We start from the raw sequence: 16123 nt of genomic DNA, 5'->3' as shown, positions 1-16123 counted from the left end.
ATAAATGGGCTTAAATGGCTCCAGAATGAAATACAACAACCTTCACACACTTCCTTCTTATTGTGGTGGGAAGGTGCTTGGTGGTGGGATTAGTGTTTGATTATTATCAATAATGAACCATTGTGAACTGCTTTATGAAAATAAAATATATAAAAATTGAAAAGAAAAGACATAAAATGGCAGGATGGATCAGAAATCTGACCTTAAAGCTCTGCTGTCTATAAAAGATTCATCTAAACAGTCATGGTAAATGTAGGCTCAGTGTCAAAGGCTGGAAAACAATCTTACAGGCAATCTTACACCCTTGCCTTCTAAGTGCCAGGGTATATATTTGAAGTTCAGGTAGATGATACCTCCCATCTTTTCCCTGCAAGGATTGCTTTAGCTCTTTGTCAGGGTTTATTGTTCCATATAAATTTCATGAATATTTGATCTATTTCTTTGAAAAATGTCCTGGGTATCCATTTGGGACTGCATTGAATATCTATAAAACTACAGCTTTCGGAAGTATTGCCCTTCGACAATGTTAATTATCCCAATTTATTACCAGGAAGTGTTTCCTTATTTTTGTCATGTTCTCTTTTATTTATTGAAGTAGTAGCTTGTAATTTTCTTTGTATAAGTACTTTGTCTTTTTAGTTAAGCTGATTTCAAGGTATTTTATTTTCTGAGGCAAAATTGTGAACAAGAGTATTTTTTTAAATATATCTTCTGTTTCATAATTTGTATACAAAAATTGTCATAGAATTCTTTTTTTCTACAAAGACATTTCTTTAATGTTAAGAATAATAGACTACTACCACTTTTTGATAAATTGTCAGATGTAGAGTCATTATTGCCTATGCACTACTTTCTGGCATTATACTCGGTAAAATTATCATAATTTTATACAGGGGTTGAGGTCTCCTGTAAATATCATCCTTTTATGTGGACAAAAATGCTTAATAAAAAATCACCTAACTTATTAAAAGCCAAATGTTCTTTTAATTAATCCCACTTGTTCCCCAATTTTTGAAGTGTTCATTTTGGTCTACCTTTTTATAAAAGTTGTTTATAAGTACTTACAGAGTTAACATTAAAACTACAGCTAATGACACTTTTGAGGCAAAGCAGAAAACTCACGATTTTGTTTCCAGGTTTTTTTTCTTCACTGAATTATGACTTTCACTGTTCTATTAAACCATCTGGTTGAACACTGATATTTCATGGTTTATAATTTTAAAAATACCAATGAGTTTAAACATTGATCTGCACAAAGAAATAAACCTCTGGATATTGATTTTGTAAACTTTCACTTTATTATACAATCTACTATTTTAAAAGCTTTTTTGTAGCATTCCTAGGATTTTCTAAGTATAATGTCATATAATCTGCAAATAGTGAAAGCTTAACTTCTTTTCCTATCTGGATGCCCTTGATAACTTTTTCTTACCTAATTGCTATGGAAAGAACTTACAGTACTATATTGAAAAGGAATAATAAGAGTAAGAAATTATGTTTTGCACCTGAGAGGGAAAGCCTTAGTTTCTCCCCACTGACAATAATGCTTGCTGTGGGCTTGTGGTAGATGGCTTTGGCTATATTGAGGAAAGTTCTTTCAACTTCCATCTTGCTAAGAGCTTTTGTCGTAAATTGATGCTGAATCTCGTCAAACACTTTCTCCGCATGTATTGATATGGTCATATGGTTTTTATCTTTTTATCATTTTGAGCACAATGTGTCTTGGAGTTTTCCTATTTGAGTCTATTTTCGCAGGAATCCTTCAGGCCTCTTGGATCTGGGTGCCTGTTCTCTCCACTATGTGATTTTTTTAAATCAATGATTCCTTTATTGTTTCTTCATAGAATTTTCTTTCCTGCTGTTTGGGGACTCTGGTGATTCTTTTATTTTCCCTCAGAACACATACCATAGTTCTTTCGTACGTTGTCCATTATTTTTTTGACATTTCCCAACATTTCCTTCTTTAATAGCAGTTTCTTCCATTGCATTTTGGAACATCTTGATCTTTACTTCAGCTTCTATTATTCTGTTACTTAGATCTTATGTTGAAGTTTTATGGTTTGTTTTTGTTTTGTAATTTTTAATTTTTAACACTGATTTACAAGGTTATTCATAATACAGTTATTTTAGACTTTCATGTAGCAAACAAACACATTTAATTCATATTGCTCATTACAAGAAAACAGTAAGTGAAATTATTTTTAAAAAATCAACAAAAAGAGAAGTTGCTATAACGTATCTCACAATGATGCTACCAAAGTTATTGGCTGGGGATTTAGTGAGCTAGTTGGTTCTAATTGAGCCTTCTGTATTGTTGTTTGCACTCATTGAGCTTGGTGGGCTTCAATACAATGTTCCCATCAAATTTGCAGTGCTCCTACTGGGCTGTCAGTATTATGAAATTTGGAAGTGTAGCATGGCTCCATACTCCATAAGTGTGGAGCAGCGTGGAGGGTTGATGATGTTCAGTTGTGGAAATGGGCATTTCTATGCCAGGTGATGTCAGGTTTGGGTGAGATTCTATTGAGATTTTTTTTAAATATCACCTACCATACTTTTATTTATGCTTGCTGTTTTCTCGTTTTGACTCTTATATTTTAATACTTTCTTGATTTTTCTGACTACCATGCCCTCATTTCTTTGAGCTCATTAAATATCTTCAGTACTTAGAACTTTACGAAAAAAACAAAAGCCCATCCAACCCCACCAGAAATCGGGGAAAAATAAATGAATAAAAATTTCCTCAAAGAAGAAATAGAAATAGCCAAGTACATATGAAAAACATGATCTACAGAATTAATTATCAGGCAGATGCAAATCAAAACAATGAGATATCATCTCACACCATAGAGACTGTCCACATCAAAAAGATCAATAACAACTGGATGTGGACAGAAAGGGCCTCTCATTCACTGCTGGTGGGAATGCTGACTGGTTCAGTTTTTATGGAAACCAATATGAACATTCCTAAAAAAAAATCTAGACATTGAACTTCTCTCTGACCCAACAGTGCTACTCCTGGAACTATACCAAGGCCTATTTTCATATTTCATTATATCACTGTCATCCTGTTGTTCGTTGATTTACTCAAGTGGGCACCAGTAATGTCTCTATTACACTCAGTCCTGAGATTTTAGCAGCCTCTCCTTGCCCATCTTTCTCAACGATTGGAGGCTCCTTCAGGGTCAGGGGAATGAGACCTATCATTACTGTTCTTGGCATATTGAATATGCCACGGGTAGCTTGCCAAGCTCTACCATGCGGGCAGGATACACTTGGTAGCTTGCCAGGCTCTCTGAGGGGTATTTTCATATTTATGTATTTATTTTTTCTTTTTTGCTGTTTTATTTATTTATTTATGTTTTTCTTTTTCTTTTCTTTTCTTTCTTTCTTTTTTATATACATTAGTGAATCACTGTAAAGGTACAGTTACAGATTTACACATTTTTGTGCTTATGTTTCCGTCATACAATGTTCGAGAACCCATCCCTCCACCAGTGCCTGTTCTCCACCACTAATGAACCCAGTATCCCTCCCATCCCCCAATCCCATCCTTCCCACCCCATCTAGCCTCTGTGGTAGGGCATTCCCTTTTGTTCTCTCTCTCTCTTTTAGGGTGTTGTGGTTTGCAATAGGGGTATTGAGTGGCCATTGTGTTCAATCTATAGCCTACTTTCAGCACACATCTCCCTTCCTGAGTGGGTTCTCCAACCACATTTTACTTGGTATTCCCTTCTCTATCTGAGCTGCCTTTTCCCCTAGCATGTGAGGCCAACTTCCAAGTCATGGATCCAACCTCCTGGTACTTATTTCTACTATTCTTGGGGGTTAGTCTCCTATTCTGTTGTTTTATATTCCATAGATGAGTGCAATCTTTCTATGCCTGTCTCTCTCTTTCTGACTCATTTCACTAAACATGGTACTTTCCATATTGATCCACTTATATGCAAAGGTCATGACTTTATCTTTTCTAATAGCTGCATAGTATTCCATTGTATAGATATACCAAAGTTTTTTTAACCAGTCATCTGCTCTCAGGCACTCGGGTTTTTTTTCAGATTCTGGCTATTTTAAACAGAGCTGTGATGAACATCTGCACTTATATGTTCATCGCAGCAATGTTCATCGTATTTTCATATTTAAATAATATAAAAGGTATAAATAAGTGGTAGGCATTTGCCTTGCACGTAGCTGACCCAGGTTCCATTTCTGTATTCCTCTTGGAGAGCCTGGCAAGCTTCCTAGAGTATCTCGCCCTCATGGCAGAGCCTGGCAAGCTACCCGTGGCGTATTTGACATGCCAAAACCAGTAACAACAAGTCTCACTTGTTGAGATGTTGCTGGTGCCCACTCGAGCAAATCTATGAACAATAGGATGACAGTGACAGTGATAGTGATAAATAATTTTCTATCAAAATTACTAAAAACCATTTTTTTACTAGGCAAATAACTTTATTAACCTTTGTTTCAAACTTTATTCCCGGGCTGCTTCAGCTTAATTAGCAACAAAAAAATGACTTGCATATAAGCAAAAACTGAAAAGAGCTGCAGTGCCCAAGAGACTTGAGCTTAAAAACATTAGATCTAGATCTTATTAGATTCCTGAACAAAATTTATAAAGCAGTCATCATATAAAATAGCAGTTCCCAGTAACTTCTTCAAGTTTTATCTTCAGAAGTTGACTCAGTTCAGTTTGCATCATTCTTGGAAGCCTCATCAAAATTCTCCAGGAGATCTGGAACTTCATCATCATCATCCTCTCCAGGAACAAGTGGTGCTTTTCCATCCACCGATTGTTTAAGCAGAGCTTCAGCCAGTTTCCTTAGACTAGTCAGACTGTCTGCACCAGCTGGTTTAAGATGCTGGGGAGCTTTTCTGTCAGCTGCTTTGTCTCAGCATGGCGGGTGATGGTGACAGTGTTTGCTGGAGGGATGCTTGACTTCAGGGTTATTAAAGTGGATCACTGTTCCTTGGTCTGCGAACATATTCACCTCTTCAAAACCAGAAATATTGTTTATGCCTAACTTCATTAAGGAGAACTGAAACTTCTTATCATCTGCTGCCGCTGTCCTATGAACCACCTTCTTCTTTTATTTTTTTTAATTGCGTTTTATGATTTTTAATTGAGACATTGTGAGAAGAGTTACAGGGCTTTCAGGATCAAGTCTCAGTCATACAATGATTAAACACCCATCCCTTCACCAGTGCACATGATCCACCACCAAGAACCCTAGACACCCTTCCTCCCTCTCCCCCTCTGCCTGTGTGGCAGATGATTTTCAATTAACTCTCTCATTGCTATGATAACATTCAATTTTTGACCGAAAATTCACTATCATTATTTGGAGTTTTCCCCCAACAGTCAGACCTGTCAGAATGGCATCATTAGATTGTATGTTTTCTATTGTTGATAACAATGAGCATATGATGTTGCATGGTCGTGAAATTGGCCGCCCAGTCTTGGGATTCTGGTATTAAGACCAGAGGTATTTCTGCCAGTGGCCGCTGCATTCCAAGGTTGGTTTGTGTGCCTCTGGGATCATGGCTGTTCAGGAGTGGGGGAGCTGTTCATGGGAGGCCATTGGAGTCTAATTACGGCAGTAAGCAGGGCCGTGAACCACCTTCTTTCTGCGAGCAGTTCCTTTCCCACCAATGCGCACTTGGGCTTGCAGTTGGGCGAGCTTCTCTTGGTTTATTGTTTCTTTCATCTTGTTGGAACAGAAATGAGGCTGCACGGGGTACCAGGTTGGCACTCATGGGGTCTCGGCGGACCAGCTGAGATTACTCACACACACGCGGGGCTGCGTGATGGCAGCTGATTAAACACAATTGAAAAATTTTTAAATGTGATATTTTGACTTAGTTTTTGTTCTTGGGATAAGATCTTTAGGAAGATTTGCTCATCATGTTTGTTTCTACTTTTATGTTAAAGTAGTAATAACAGTGTTTTATACATCTTTTCTTTTTTTCCTTTAAGTTATTTATTTTATTGAATCACCATGTGGAAAGTTACAAAGTTCTCAGGCTTATGTCTCAGTTATACAATACTCAAACATCCATCCCTTCACCAGTGCCCATATTCCACCACCAAAAACACCAGTATACCTCCCACCCCCGCCTCCGTAACTGATAAATTTCACTTCATTTTCTCTTTACCTTGATTATATTTCATATTTCAACACAAAACTCACTATTGTTTTTAGAGTTTCCCCAAAAAAAGACAGTCCTACTGCCAAGGAAGCATTTGATAATTAGTTTTCCATTACTGAGAATGCAGAGATATGAAGCCCCGCTGTTCCAAGTACATAACTCTTTTTTTTCTCCTTCCCATGCCACCAAGTTTGTGCCTGCTTAATAGTCCTCATAATATTGCAGACGCCACGCTGCTTCTTCCTGAAAAGGGAAAAGAAACCGAGAAAGAAGGATATTTCCCCTCCTCGGCCAGCATGGAGATATGGCTTAGTTCACAGTCTAGAGACATGGCTGCAAGCAGTTTCTGGGACCGAAAGTAGTATAGTTGCCTCCAGATCCTGATCGATCAGCAGCAAAGTTGCCTCACAAAAGTGTGGCCACCTGGGTCAAATCTTGGCGGAGCACGTGCCGGTATCTGCCCCGGCCCGAGACTGCCCAAGTGTCCCGCTGTTCCAAGTACATAATTTTTTTCTATTTTTCTTTTTTTTTTCTCAATCCCATGCCACCAAGTTCGTACCTGCTTAATAGACCTCATAATATGGCGGACACCACGCCGCTTCTCCCCAAAAAGGGAAAAAAAAAACAAGAAAGAAGGATATTTCCTCTCCTCAGCCAGCGTGGGGCTATGGCTTAGTTCACAGTCTAGAGACATGGCTGCTACTTTGACTACCTTCAATATTTCAACAAAAAACTCACTATTATTGTTTGGAGTTTCCCCCCAAAGTCAGACCTGCTAAAAAGGAACTGCTTCACATTGCTGACAATTAAGAGATATTAGGTCTTGGAGATTAGGTTTTGGATTTCTGTATAAAGTCCAGGGAAAATTCTGCCAGAAATTGCATCACTGCAAGCTTTTACTTCCCTTTTGTGGTGCTCATAATATGGAAAAGCCTGGAGAGAGAAACCCTTGCCCACGGGCGCCACATGGGGCAGTGGCTCAGTTCACAGACTGGAGGCATTTCTGCAAGCTGCTGGTGTCAAAGTAGTTCAGTTGGCCTCCGGGATCATGCTTGTGCAGCCGTGGAGAGGCCCATACGTCTTATTTTCTAGAAAATATTAGAATTATATTTTAAAAAACAGAACATGTGAGAGATTGTGTCCATTTTGCTGCAGTTTATGTGGAATATTTAGTCTTAATTCCTTTTTAAAAAAATTAAGAAGTACATCTAATTAAACAAGATAGTGCTATTGAATGGAAGCAACATATTTTATTATTTTGTATCTTAATCACTATTTAAAAAAACATTTAACTTAAGAACCATGCTTTACAAGGTTATTGATAGTTGAGTTTAAGGCATATAATATTTCAACACAATTCCCTCCACCAATGTCAACTTTCCACTTCCAGTGTTCCCCTATTCTATACTCCCCCCCCCCCTTACTGCTTGTCACCTTCACAGGCATATTACAAAGTCCCAGTGGTTGGGTCCTAGAGCTCATGTTTTTACTGTTCTTGAGTCTGTGTTTTGGATATTTAGGTATAACGTTCTCCCACATCACTAATATAAGTGAAGCCCAGACCCTGTTCACAGATTACTAATTTCCTCTGCATTTGATTTATTCTCTTCTCTGTCATTCTCCTCTCTAAACTCTGAGACCAAAGATGATCTAGGCACCCTCCTCTTTACTACAATACATTTATTCAATCAGTCATTCTATATGCCACAGATAAATGAGATTATCTTGTATTTGTTTTTCTGGCTTATTTTACTCAACATGATATCTACCAGTTCCCACAAGGTTGCAACAAATTGCATGATTTTATCTTTTCTTGCAGCTGCATAATACTCCATTATGTATATAAAGTACATGTTCATAGTCCATTCATCTATTGTTGAACATCTAGGTAAATCTTAGGTATCTTAACTAGGTATTAGTAAACACTTGGACTGAAGTGATAGCACAGTGGGTAGGGTGTTTGCCTTGCATGCGGCCAAACTGGGTCTGGTTCCTTCGCCCTTCTTGGAGAGCCCGGCAAGCTACCAAGAGTATCTTGCCCACACAGCAGAGCCTGGCAAGCTACCCGTGGTGTATTTGATATGCCAAAACCAGCAACAACAAGTCTCACAATGTAGACGTTACTGGTGCCCACTCGAGCAAATCGATGAGCAACAGGATGACAGTGACAGTGATTAGACACTTAAGTTGATTCCGTATTTCAGTACTGAGTGCAACAATAAATAATGGTGTGCATATGTTCTTTGAAAAGTGTCTCTATGTCCTGAGGGTAGATGCCTTAAAGTGTAATTGTCAGCACCAGCATTGTGGCTCCTTAGGGACCTATCCTAGGTTCAAGAGGAGGTCACAGAGGTCTCCTGAATTCCAGGAGAACCAAGAACTTGTAACAAATAGTGTAGAAAGAGAGGGACAGGCTATGTTTTATTTTTTAAATGAGACAAACTAAAGCTTGAATTTATGAAGCTGTAACTCCAATTTAATATGTTAATGTAAGACTGTGGGTTTTTTCTTAATAAGATATTATATTGTCAGAGATATCCTAGCTATTAGGGATTAACATAGTTACTTATATGGAGTGATAGCACAGCAGGTAGGGCTTTTGCCTTGCACGTGGCCGACCCGGGTTCGATTACTCCATTCCTTTTGGCAAGCTACCAAGAGTATCCTGCCTGCATGGCAGCCTGGCAAGCTACTCATGGCATATTAGATATGCCAAAAACAGCAACAACAAGGCTCACAATGGAGGTGTTACTGGTGTCCACTCAAGCAAATAGATGAACAATGGGATGACAGTGCTATGGTGCTACTTATATTATTTGTTTATTTTTTTAATTTTGTTCTTTTGGTTAACCTGGTGGTTGACTCCTGGCAATACTCAGGGGACCTTATAGGATGCTGGGGGTCAAATTCTGGCCGATGGCATGCAAGGCAAGCACCTTAGACACTGCACTATTGCTCTGACCCTCCATAGTTACTGATATTTAAACGATATTTAAAATTACTATTACATTACCTGCAAAATATGAAAAAAGGAAAACATATTATTTTTTAATCAAAATTTAACTTAATTAAGGGGACAAGGCTGAATACAGGAAGCAAGACATTTGCCTTGCATGTGGCAGAACCCTGTTCAATCCCTAGTCTGGAAATGCCACCAGGGGCCACTCCTAAGCACAGAACTAGCAAAAACCTCTGAATAGTAACAAGGGCTATTGTTGCCCCAAAAGAACAACTACAAAACAAATTTATTGAGGGTTCAGAATGTTCCTCAGTAGTGTCAAAGTTGCTTTTCGTGCTTGAGGCCCTGGGTTTGATCTCTGGAACCATGCATGACCTCCTTAAAAAGAGTCTTTTTTTTCCTTTTTTTTGGATTTACACTGCTCATTTTAATTCACTTCTCTGGCTTGTCTCTAGGTCTTTGTTTTCTCATGTATTGAATCACTATGAGATACAGTTACAAAGCTTTCATGTTTGAGTTATGGTCATACAATGATCCCTTCACCAGTGATCCCTTCACCAGTGCATATTTTCCTCCACCCAAATCCCCAGTACCCCCGCACCCAACCCTTTACCTCCCTGTGTGGCAGACATGTTTCCACAGTATTCTCTCTCTCTACTTTTATTGCATTCAATATTTTGACACCAGTTCCACCAGTATTATTTGGTGGGAATTTGAAATTTTCTCGCCACCACTCAAACCTGCCAAAAGGGCAGTGCTACACAATTTATTTTGTATTGCTTGTTATGAATAGCATATGTTGTCGTGTGGCTCCAGGAGAGACTGCGTGCTCCTGGAATTCTAAAATTTTAATATTTAAGGTCTGGAGATATGTCTGCAGTGAGCTGCTTGGTTCAGAGATTCTTTTGTGTGTGTCTGGATCACGGTCATTAAGGAACTTAAATAGTAGCCAGATATATTTCGTGGGCCTCATCTCAGCATCCCATCGGGGTGGGGGTACAAGAGGGACCAGCTCCTCCCCTATCCCGTAGGCCTGGCATTTGCCGTTACTGCTCCCGCATACCTGGACTTCTCATTGGGTTCTGGAAGATGGAAGCCACTGGGATTTCTAGAGGGCAGGCAAAGGGACAGTACCTGCTCCCATCTGGAGTAGCCCAAAGAAAAGTGGCCCATTGCAAAGTCCAGAGGCAACTCTGCAGTGAGCTGCTCAGTTCTGAGATTCTTTTGTGTGTCCCAATAAGAGTCTCATATTCCCTATAAGTCTAGGCAAGGTAATGCTGATATATATATGGATATATATATATATACATATAATGTGCAACAAAATAAATGTTATGAGGTTGTGTACAGTTGAAATCACTGATCTCCTATAGTCTGCTTTTGTTTGTTTCATTCACAGAGTAATATTCCTCATACTTAATACTTTTTTATAAATCAAAAGAGTTATAAAATCTTTGGAGGAGCTGGAGCAATAGCACGATGGGTAGGGCTTTTGCCTTGCACGAGACCAACCCTGGTTTGATTCCCAGCACCCCAGATGGTCCCCTGAGCACTGACAGGGGTAATTCCTGAGTGCAGAGCCAGGAGTAACCCCTGTGACTCAAAAAGCAAAAAAAAAACACTTTTGAAAAATTTTAATGGCAGAAGAGAATGAGACACACCAGGGTTCCACTGATTTTCTGTAAAGTAACTTCCTTGAAATCAAGATATCAAAAAAAAAAAAACATGTTTAATTGAAGTTCATCATGTATCTTTCCTTCTAATTGTACAGGCAGTAGTTCTCTCTTATTTAAGATATATTATCTGGAAAGATGCATTACTTTTATTTTGTTGTTTCATAAATTTAATGACACAACCTAATTTGAAAGGAAATACTTTTCTGTTCTTCATCTTGTTAGAGTTGTAGGAAATTTATAATGGTTTTGGGACTCTAGAAGTCTCATACTTATTTATGTATATTTTTATCACAAAATAATTTTTGTGATATTTTAAAACTATTTTGTATACTTGTAACATTTTGTGAAGAAAACGTAGCAATAGCTTTCTTAATAAACGTCATTTTTATCACAAAATAATTTTTGTTATATTTTAAAACTATTTTGTATACTTATAACATTTTATGAAGAAAATATAGCAATACCTTTCTTAATAAACGTCAAAAGGCAAATTGTAAAATAGCATTCAATTTGAATTGGTGTTGAAAATTTAATAAATTTTCATGCAATTCAGAAGTCAGGCTTATAGATTTAAGAATAAAATGAATTGGCTATCATCCTCAAAAAACTCAAAAAGGCAATATTACCCTTTTTATTCTTTTGGAATATTCTCAATTTGACTAAATTCTACACTACAGTAAAGTGTAATGTAAGAAAGTAAAACATACTGATTATAGTTGGGTGTTTCCAAGCATAAAACTTGGGAAGAGGGGAGACAGTCATTTTTTTGGTGAGCAAAACTGATTTTGGGGGATGGTAAAGACTTTAGCCCTGCAGGTGGATCTTATATTTCCTCATTGAAATTGGGGGACTTATTCTGTGGCTGCAGTTTCTTCATCTATTGTAGGATAACATTGGTTCATCCTTTCCCTTTGCCCAAGGAGCTTAGGTTTATTGAGTTAGTGCTCCCCCTCATAGTGCTCCTGAGGCACTACCATTCCCCTGTGTTGATCTTTAACCTTTCCTCTGTGCTCTGTTTCCCTTATCTGTGAATCACCTTTATTCCCAAATCAGACCCTGTGACTTGTAAGGTCAGATCCTTCTAAGAACCTTGGATTTGTATTTGTAAGTGAAATATTCTTTTTTCTTTCCTTTGTGTCCTCTGCATAGATATTATTGCATTCACTTGAGAGCCATGTCCTTTTTATATAGACACAGAAAGACAGTTAATACTGTTCTTGTAATTTTGGAGTTAATAGACTCTGAATAATATTGATTCCTGGGCTTTTGTCTTATTTACTCTACCTAAGTCTCAAATGCCCTCAGTTCCTAGCACCCCAAAATTAGGGTTCCAACGAATGGACTGGATGGACCCAGGGCAAGCTGTAAGCTATCCTGGCATCTAAAAGGGACAGGTCAAGTGCCATAAAATTTATAATAAGTTAAGAACGTGGTAGTGGACAAATTCTGTCAAGACTCAAAGAGAAGTGACTGGATAAGGACTCTGCAGGGATTAGGAAGGACTAATCTGGCCTGAGGACTGTAGTCTGGGATCTATAGTGAGATGCCCCCTGGAGAGCCATCTTATAAACTTAATATATCTCTTACTGTATCCTTACAAGATGACTTAGAAGGATTATTAAGAAGTAAATCTAAGATGATTGTTTGTGGACCAAGGAAGGGAGAAATATGCCCTTAGATGAAATTCCGCCCTTGAGGATTTCCTTGCTGGAGATCTTTTTCTGAGAAGAGCTTCCCCAGAGGGAAGAGAAGAGCTTTACATATGTTGATTGTTCCATCTGACCTGGGTGTAAGTTGCTACCACCAACCCTTGGATATTAGGCTCTTGACTAAGGCTGTGAAACTGGGTGTGGGGAGAGTAGCAATGGGGGACAGGAGGAGATGGAAACGAGGGGCAGTGTGAGACTGGAATGGAGTACTCAGTAAAATTGGAATAGGCACTCGGGAAGGTTGGAGTAAATGGCAACTGATCACCAATCATGAAGGAGGCCCTGTTCCCTCCTTCACACATCTCTTGGCAGCAGTTGCAGGCCTGGGTGGGAAGTGGCTCACGACCACCAAACACATGTGGTGGGAGAGAGCACACTCAAGTTATTGAATACACTATCCTCATCATCTCATTTCATAACTCAATTCGTAGTCCTTCAAAATCTCAGATATTTGGTTCTGTGTTTTTTTTAAAGTTTCTTCTAATATCAGAACTTTTATATTTCTTAATGGCACTGATGACACATTTTGTAACAATCACTATAGCTCTGCTAGCTTTAGCTAGCTTTGAGTTAAGTCTTCACTAAGCCAATGTGCAAGTCCTTTTATGACATGTTTGTATATATATGATTCTGCTAAAGGATATTTTGTTGAATTCTTATGTAAATGATAATGCGTTTAGGAGAAATATATAAACTGAATGAGAAAGGTTAGCAATTATTAGAAAAGTTCAAGCCAATGAAAAATAGAAGCAAACAAAAACAATTTGATATATTATTATGAGTATAATTCTTATAGTAATATTTTATGCAGTAGAATTATCTTGGTTTTAGAAGTATCAGCTATCAATGTTATCAGAGACTGCAAGATAGTTCTAATTGCTTCATAGCTGTGGATCAATCATTACACAAAGTTCTTCAGGTTTTTCTTGACTCCGTGGAAGAAAGGATCCCAAATAGTTATTATCTGAAATGAATTTACAGCTTAAAAAACTGAACTATTAATAAAGTAAGCTAGTTTTAGTCTGACATGTAGATTGGGACAGGAAGCACAATATAGCGGGCTGGAGCTATCGTACAGCAAGTAGGATGCTTGCCTTCACACAGCCTATCCAGGTTTGGTCCTCAGCATCCTATATGATCTCCCAGCCCTGCAAGAAGTAATTTCTGAGTGCAGAGCCAGGAGTAAACCCTTAACATTGATGAGTGTGGCCCCAAAACAAAAACAAAAAAAGCACAATATGCACACTGATACTGTAAGTCTCAACGTGTCTTAAAATACATACTTTAAGTTAAAATTGAAATGTCATGCAAAGATTACCTTTGCTGCCAATAATAATCCCCAAATGAACTAAGATTATTTGTTTCAACTAGTTAAAAATTTCAAATGGCTAATTTATTTAATTATATCTTAAAATACAATAGCCTGAAAGGAAATTAAGGACTTCATGGTGGGACCTATACACTGTTGAAGGGTTTGGTTTTTGAACATTGTGTAGCTGAAACCTAATCATGAGTAACTTTGCAATTTTATCTCACCATGATTCTATAAAAAATCATTATATATTTCTATAATGACTCCAAAAGACCAAAATAATATGTGTGCGGTAACACATACCCATATATATATTTTTTTTTAACAATGTATGAGTACTTCTATTTATTTAGCCATTGATTAAGCTGATTGAATTGGGCATGAACTCCACATTACTTTTTTAAAATTCTATTCTGAATGTTAACTTTATTTTATCATTTTATTATTATCCCCCCCCTTTTTTTTTTGACTCACCATGAAATACAGCTACAAAGCTTTCACGTTTGAGCTTCAGTCATGTAGTTATCAAACACCCATCCCTTCACCAGTGCACACCTTCCACCACCAAAATCCCCAGCATTCCCCCTGCTCCGCCATTCCAATCCTTCCCCTGCTTATGTGGCAGACAATTTCCCCCATACTCTCTCTCTATTTTGGTTACATTAGATATATCGACACCAGTCTCCACCAGTCCACCACTCAAACCTGCTGAAAAGGCACTGCTAGACAATTTGTTCTGTATTGCTTGTTATGGATAGAATATAATGTCCAGGAAATTCTGTGTCATTCTCTTCCGGGAGCTTTAGTTTATAGTCTCTGGGTCTTGGCCATTGATGAGATTACATGGTGCCAGGGGCAGTTTGTGGGTGACTGCCAAGCTTCTGGAAAACTGGGAACTGGGGAAGGAGGCTCAGTCCTGATCCAAGCAGGCTTAGAGATCTCAGTCACAGGTTCCCGCATATCTGTGTTTTCCTGCTAGTCCACTCTCTGGTGAGGTTCATCCTGTTTGGGGTGAGGCTCATGCCCTCTTGAGTGAGGCCTGTCTGAGCATGTGTCCTTGGACATGGCGGTGGTTGGGTTTTGGAGGTTTTCAGCTGCTGGGGTTCTGCTTGGGACAGGGAGGGAAACTCAACCCGCCCTACTCCAAGGTGCCCTATTGAAGACAGTGTGGCGTGGGGTCAGGGCATCTCACGGTGCTCTCTTCTGGGAGCTTTAGTTTATAGTCTCTGGGTCTTGGCCATTGATGAGATTATATGGCACCAGGGGCAGTTTGTGGGTGTGACTGCCAAGCTTCTGGAATACTGAGGAGTTGGGGGAGGAGGCCAAGTCCTGATCCGAGTGAGCTTGGGGCTTTCAGTCATGGGTTCCCACCTACCTCTATGCTACAGGCCCTAACTGCATCTTTTGATCTCTTTTGAGATTTATGGGTCTCTGAAATAAGCCAATAAATGAGCTTATATAGCTGAGCCAGAGGTGGTTTGTGGTTTCTTTCACATACCTAACTTTTGGCCATTTAATTCTTGGTAAACTTGGCCCCAAGTTGTTGGGGTCTGGTCAAAGGCACAGTAGCAATTTGGGGGTATCTGGAAGTCTGAAAACATCATCAAGCTGCTGATGCACTCGCCCCGAAGGTACAGGTTTACCTGCTGGCGGAACCATACCCCCACACATACGCATATATTTTGAAATATATGAAGTGGTAAGGTAAAAACAAAATGATGAATGGGAAGTAGAATGCATAACTACATTATTTTTGTTCTTACATTAGAGTTAAAAATGAATTAAAACCATATAATGAAATTATTTTCTATATAGTAGCATATCTTTAAATATAGTAAGGAAGTTTCTCCCTTCTCTCTGTATGGCAATAGGCTGAATCCACCCATAAACATGCTTTTAAATGTATGAACAGATATTAAACCTGATGCAAAAGAAACTGTGGTCAGAAGTCTAACTATCCTCTAAAATCACGGCTTTGGTAAAGCATGCTGATGCTTTGAATTTTTACAGCTATTTGAAAATATAGAATATGTGTGTACTTACAATTTTCCTAATTGGGGGCAGAGAAAATATGTTTAGTTCTTTTATTTTCTTCCATGTACTTTTCTTAAAGTTAAGGGTATAGTAAAAATATTGTTTTGTTTGCTTACATAATTAAAGAGATTTATTGGCAGGACTAATACATATTTGCAAAAGAGATCAAGTGATTATGGCCTGAAGAAGTGAGCCTAAATGTAAGCATATGTTCATAGTTTGCAAGATTATTATATTAATTTACTGCAAATTCCTCATAAATGAAGTATTGTATAGTAAATAT

The 16123-nt window shown here is 38.3% G+C and overlaps 1 pseudogene; it reads right to left on the bottom strand.

Annotated features, from left to right (window-relative positions):
- Positions 1 to 4688: 4688 nt before the first annotated feature.
- LOC101548108 (transcription factor BTF3-like) lies at positions 4689 to 5708 on the bottom strand (annotated as a pseudogene).
- Positions 5709 to 16123: the final 10415 nt, after the last annotated feature.

Source organism: Sorex araneus, chromosome 6 (genome assembly GCF_027595985.1).
Source record: "Sorex araneus isolate mSorAra2 chromosome 6, mSorAra2.pri, whole genome shotgun sequence".
Taxonomy (NCBI): Eukaryota; Metazoa; Chordata; class Mammalia; order Eulipotyphla; family Soricidae; genus Sorex; species Sorex araneus.
This window is presented reverse-complemented; position numbering and strand designations above follow the sequence as displayed.